Source organism: Pelmatolapia mariae, linkage group LG7 (assembly GCF_036321145.2).
Source record: "Pelmatolapia mariae isolate MD_Pm_ZW linkage group LG7, Pm_UMD_F_2, whole genome shotgun sequence".
Taxonomy (NCBI): domain Eukaryota; kingdom Metazoa; phylum Chordata; class Actinopteri; order Cichliformes; family Cichlidae; genus Pelmatolapia; species Pelmatolapia mariae.
In genome coordinates, this window is record NC_086233.1 from 13,405,313 (window position 1) to 13,412,064 (window position 6,752).

The following is a 6,752-nucleotide window of genomic DNA, read 5'->3' on the forward strand; positions in this document are numbered from 1 at the left end:
CATAGTCCCGTCCCCCAGAGCATGAAGCAGGTATGGACGAGATCCAGGCCCCAGACATCCAGAGGCCCCAGAGTACGAGGACCTAAGGAGGACCACCAAAGGGGCAACTGTGCCACCCTCCTGGGAAGAGCTGAGGAGAGCCCCAAACAAGAGGTCACCCAGCAGCCACGGAGCAGAGGCCAGAGGGGGTTGCAGTGACGTGCCCGCGGGCTCTGCCGGAAGCCAGCTGTGCCAGAGATTATCGAGCCTCAGGCCCAGAGGCCAGAGGCCTGAGGGCACCCCACCACCCGGAAGGGGCCCAGCCGGGCCATAGGTGCCAGGCCCCGCCAGGCCCCCAACCACCAGGAGTGAGTCGGTACATACATGAGCGCCCCAGACACCAAGAACCACCAACACACCAACGTCTGAGGGCATCAGCTACCGGCAGGGAATGTGGTGAGGGGAGATAGGCCTCAATACCTCGGCCTGAGATGTTCCCAGAGAGGTGGAGTCTAAGACCCAACCTGATATATAGACACAGACGAACAGGTGCACGCAGACACAAACGTGCCTTCCCATCCCCATATACACAAACAAATACTCAGCACTCACCCGACGTGGAGACAGACACAAATAGACACTGTACACACATTCACACTCCCCAAACATACTCTATATCCCAGAGATGTAACCCTTCTCTCTGGGGTGGAGGCAAGCAGACTGCCTCCTTATCTGCAGTAGCAGGGAGGCCCCGCATCCCAGACCCCAATCTGACGGCCAGCACCTCCTCCCAGCCCCCAGCCCCGACGGTTAACAGAACGGGGGTGAGTGAAGACCCCAAACCTCCCTCCGCCCGCTCATATGTAGTGTTGCTGCGTGCTGTTCTAAAGTGCATTTAAAACACAGGAGGGCATGGTGCTTCCTGCCAGAGAGCAGCATGGCTCCTCCCGAAAACCCTCAGTGTCTATATGCATTTAAAATTGAGGGTAGGGCACCAGCGCCAGAGGTGGGTTTGAATACACAGAGCATCCTCTGGACGCTGTATAATGTGCCCACCCCCAAGGCCCTATATGTATGTGTTATGAGAGTATGAGTAATGTGGATGTCTAGGTTGCGGAATAAAATTGAGGCACAGGCGGCCAGAAGGGAACAGAGGGGGAGTGCCTCCCCTGCACCCTGGTGACACACCTGCACCCCAAGCCCTGTGTGTGTGGGTGGGTGTGGTGGAGCAGGAAGAGGGAGGCAGCTGAGGATGGGGAAGGAAGGAAGAAAGGGAAGGGGCAAGCGGCCCTCCCTGGGGCCAGCTCCCCTGCTGACCCCAGTAGGCACCCCCACATTCTGGAACCCACCAGGGCAAGGGGGCCCAGGCCCATCCGGACCGGGGCCCACAGCAGCAGCACCGCCCAGCCCCACAGAGTCCGGGACAGCCCACCCGACCCCACCGCAGAGAAAACTGCACCCACCCCATCATCCAATCATCTCCCAGACTACACAAGACAACAGACACCCAGGTTGAATTCATTCTCCACCTCTCCTATATCTCTCCCCCACCTGCAGAGTGAGTTCCTGTAGAGAGGAGACCACCTGCAAAGATGTAACAGCCTCCCCACCAGTTAGAGAGCCCTCCAGTTGGGCCGATGCACCAGAGGTCCCCCGCACCGGGGCTGAGACCCCATGCACCCACCCGCCCACAACCCCGGCGACACAACAACCAGGACCCAAGCCCCCAAGGCCCAGCCAGAGCCCCAGCCCGGGGGTGGAGCACCCCCAGACCCCCAAGCCCTCACGCCCGTCCCGCACACACCCAGGGGCAGCCAGGCTACCAGGCCAGTAACCAACGTCTGCCAGCACAGACCCTCCCCCATCTCCGCTGTACGCAGCCACAAGGAAAACACCATCTAAGAGCCACCAGAGCCCCTAATTAGGTCATGGCCACAACCCCTGGGTTAGGCCCTCCAGGAAAAACGTCCCTAGGGAATCCCCAGACGCCCTAAGGCCGTCCCTACCCCCATATCAACCACAATAGCGGAGGCAGGAACAAACCATGAACCCCCACCCCCACTAGGTGATGAAGCCGATCAAAGGAGCCCAGAGGGATTGAGCAAATGTGATGGCAGAGGCTGTATCAAGACTAATGTGATCTATTAGATGGTTTTTATATTGGTTAGAATTAAGATTATTTTTATTTTTCCAGTTAATGAGGACCGTTTTCTTGGCAATGCATAGGGCCGTAAAACAATGTGGACTGTGTTTATTTCTGTAGTGACCTCATCCAAGTTGCCCAGCAAGCACACTAAAGGGGAGGCTGGAATGTTACATTTCAGACACTTTGATAAGTCTTCACATATCTCGCGCCAAAACTTCTGAACTGGTGGACAGAACCAAAGAGCATGGATGTAATTGTCTGGTGTATTGCCTTGACAGTGCGAGCAGTTGTTGGAAGACGTATAGCCCATCTTGAACATCCTATGACCAGTATAGTGCACTCTATGTAATATTTTGTATTGTATTAATTGCAAACTGGGATTTCTGATCCACTGAAAGGTTTTTAAGCATATCTGAGACCAAAGGTTTTGGTCTAAGCTGATCGATAAATCCGCTTCCCATTTTGCAATAGGAAGGGATATTGATTCATCTATTTTAGAAAGTCTGTATATCTGTTCTGTATATTTTAGACAATAATTTGGGGGGTTTTAGATTAAAAAATTGTACCACACTTGGTGGTGTTTGTAATTCAGCTTCACTGAGATTAAATTTCTTTTTTACTATGGATTTAATTTGTTGATATTCCAAAAATCTTTTCTTGTTGATTCCATATTGTATAACTAGTCTGTCAAATGAAATAAAGTCTGTTCCTTCCAATATATGTTCCAAGTATTTAATTCCTTTATAACTCCAATATGGCAAGTTGATCATATTATTGTTTTGTAATATGTCCGGATTGTTCCAGATAGGTGTACGTTTGCATGGAATTAATGAAGACTCTGTTATTTTTAGAAACTCCCACCATGCTGTCAGAGAAGAGCTGATGTTGATGCTTTTAAAGCATTCATGTCATTTGATGTTTGAGCTGATAAGTGGTAGGTCTGAAATTTCTAGATTATTACATAGTGCCTGTTCTACATCTATCCAGGGTTCATCTAAGAAGGTGTGTTTTAACCATCTAGAGATGAACTGAAGCCTGTTGGCTAAAAAGTAGTGATTAAAGTTAGGCAGATCTAGTCCTCCTTTATCCTTGGTCCTTTGTAATGTTTTTAAGCTGATACGTGGGGTTTATCTTTCCAAAGGAATTTAGAAATATACGAGTCTAGAGATCTGAACCAATCTTGTGATGGCTTACTTGGGATCATTGAAAATAAATAGTTTATTTTTGGCAAGACCATCATTTTTATAGCGGTGACCCTTCCCATGAGTGATATGGGTAGAGATTTCCATCTAGCCAGATCACCTTCTACTGTCTTTAAAAGTGGGATGTGGTTTAATTTAGTTAATTCTGCAAGCTTAGGAGAGATATTGATACCTAAATATTTAATATTTCCAGATTGCAGTCGGGTAGATGAAGAATTATGGAAGGAGCAATTAATTGGAAGAACTGTAGATTTTGACCAGTTAATTGAATAATCTGAGACTCTTGAGAAAGAGTTTATCAATGCAATCACCCCAGAGAGATTGGTTTGTGAGTTTTGGAGAAAAATTAACACATCATCCGCATAAAGGCTGATTTTATGTTCTACATTCTTACATTTTATGCCCTTTATGCTCAATAAAAATTGCAAACAGTGAAGGGGAGAGTGGGCATCCCTGCCTGGTGCCCCTTAGGAGACAGAAGCTGGAGGATGTTTGGTCATTTGTTCTGACACAAGCTGTTGGGGAGTTATATAATATTTTTAACCAGCTTACGAAAGAGTTTCCAAAACCAAATTTGTGTAAAGTTGCAAATAGAAATTTCCAGTTAACTCTGTCAAATGCCTTTTCTGCATCAAGAGACAATATAATGGTTTCAATGTTTTTACTGCATGAGTAGTCTATTAAATTAAGGAATCTACGTGTATTTGTTGATGAGTGCCTACCTTTTATGAAACCAGTTTGGTCAGGATGAATTAAAAGGGGGGTTATTTTCTCTAATCTCTTTGAGAGAGCTTTGCAGATTATTTTAAGGTCTACATTAATAAGGGATATTGGACGATAGCTTGCAGGAAATACAGGGTCTTTGCCTGGTTTTAGTAAGAGACTAATATTTGCAGAATTCATATTTGGTGGTAGTCTGCCATTTTCTTTGATTTCCTGCAACATTCTGTGAAAAATTGGTGCCAGAATCGTCCAGAATTCTTTGTAAAATTCTGCTGGAAAGCCGTCTGGACCTGGAGCCTTATTATTGGGCATACTTATCAGGGCTTCCTGGAGTTCACCTGGCATCAGTGGTGAATCCAGTGCCATTACTTGGGTGTCTAATAATTTTGAAAGACGTACGTTGTCGAGAATTTGATCAATTTCGTTTTTAGATGAGTTTATTTGTGGTGTATATAAAATTTTATAGAAATCCCTAAAAATTTTGTTTATTTTTTTAAGGTCATATATTGTATTCCCAGATAAATCTTTAACAGCACATATGGTTGTTTTTTCTTTAGTGATTTTTAACTGGTTAGCTAGAAATTGTCCGGATTTGTTACAGTGTTCAGAACTTTGCAGGCGAAGTCTTTGTACTAAGAATTTAGTCTTTTTTATTAATAATTTCATTTAATTCTAGTTTTGTTTTGCGTATTTTGTTCAATATTTCTTTATCTTGGTGTGACACATAGGCTTTTTCTAAGGATTTGATGTTTTTTTCTAGTTCCTGAACATTTTTGTTTTCTTCTTTCTTCTTATGTGATGAGAAAGAAATTATTTTACTTCTCATCACAGCTTTCCCTTCTTCCCAGAGGACAGATGCTGATGTTCCAGGAATGTCATTATAGCCTAAATATAGAGTCCATTCTTTTTAAAAATATTTGATAAACTCTTCATCTTTGAGTAGTGATGTATTAAATCTCCAGTTTTTACTTGGCGTAGTATTCTTCTTGTGTATTAGTGTTAAAGGTACAGGAGCATGATCGCTGACAGCTATAGGGTGAATCTCAGTGTCTGAGATGTCACTCAGCAGTGAGCTGTTGACTAGGAGATAATCCAGACGGGAGTAGGAGTGATGGGTGTGTGAAAAGAAAGTATATTCCTTACTGTTGGGGTGAAGGGAGCGCCAAGCATCGCAAAGACCAAAGTCGCTCATATACTGTTTGATTATATTTGTGGACTGCCAATTACGCTGAGTTCCTGCTGTATTGAGCCTATCCATTTCTTCATTTAGCCCCAGGTTGAGGTCGCCCCCAAGAACAATTGTGCAATCTAGGTGTTCGGAGAGTGTACTAAAAAATCCGTGGAAGAATGAGGGGTCATCAACATTTGGACCATATATATATATATATATATATATATATATATATATATATATATATATATACATATACACACATACTTTTGGTTAAGTATAGATAGTTTATCTGGATCTATAACTGTGTCGAATATTGTGAAATTAATATTTTTATGTATTAAAATTGCTACTCCTCTTTGTCTAGAATTATAACAGGCTGAAAACACATTAGGAAACTCAGGTGTTTTAAGTTCATTCAAACCTGTCACAGGCCTGTGAGTCTCTTGTAATAACAGATTTGTGACAGATTTGTACTTAACGCAATGGAAACTCTAGGCCCCTCACCACATGTGCTAAATAAAGAGGCAATTTTAAAGCAAGGCTTTGAATGGCTACTTGCAGCAAATAAAAGGAGACTTCAATTAAATAATAATAATTTTAAAAAAGCTTTTAACATAAGGTTGGTCATCTGTGCATTTACATTAAACATCTATGAGATGATACAGACAGAATGCTGAGGTTGTTGTCTCAGAAATCAGAAATAGTGGCTATGACACTCACTGGTCCTTGGCCTCCTTCCTTCCGCTTAGCCTAGTCTCAGGGTGCTGGATTTGGGGTGAAACCCTCCATGCATGAATTGCACGAATCACTAGTGACTACTAGTAAATGGCAGTTATGTCAGGAACTCCCATTTACTATCCATTATCTATATTTACAATCTACATTTTGTGTTATAACTCTGCCAAATGATACATGCATGAAGCATATATATTAATGTCAAAGTTTATGTTGGCTTTTGGCCCACAGCAGCAAACACTAACTATTATTTAAGACTATGATCATGTTTAATATGAGCATTCATCATTGAATGGAGAAAGGATTCAGACGCCTTTTTCATTTTGTACAATTCTAAATTGGTGAACTTGCCAGTTTAGTCTAACAAAATGGAAAAAAAACCCAAAAACCCTGAATTCTTTGCACTAAATCGTGGCAATACATCTTATTTAACTATTTATAAGATGCCTTGATCATACACCATAGCAACTGTGACATCACCTTATTGTTAATGTCTGTTTTGCAAACTTCAATGCCAATCATCTTTTTTTAACCTGACTTGATGAGAGAGGTGGATTCCATATGGTAGAAACTTGTAAATGACAAGTTAGCCCTGCCCTAAGCCTTGCTTTATCATCCTTTCTGACTCTAATGGGAACCAGAATTTACAAAATAAACAGTAAAACTTTAAACCAGCAACTGAGATCATAAATTGATCAGAAACGTTTTTAAGGAGGTGATACGACACCAGAAAGGCTGTTTTCTGATAGACTTTATTCTACTGGACTTTTTTTAATCAGTTACTCCCTGTAGG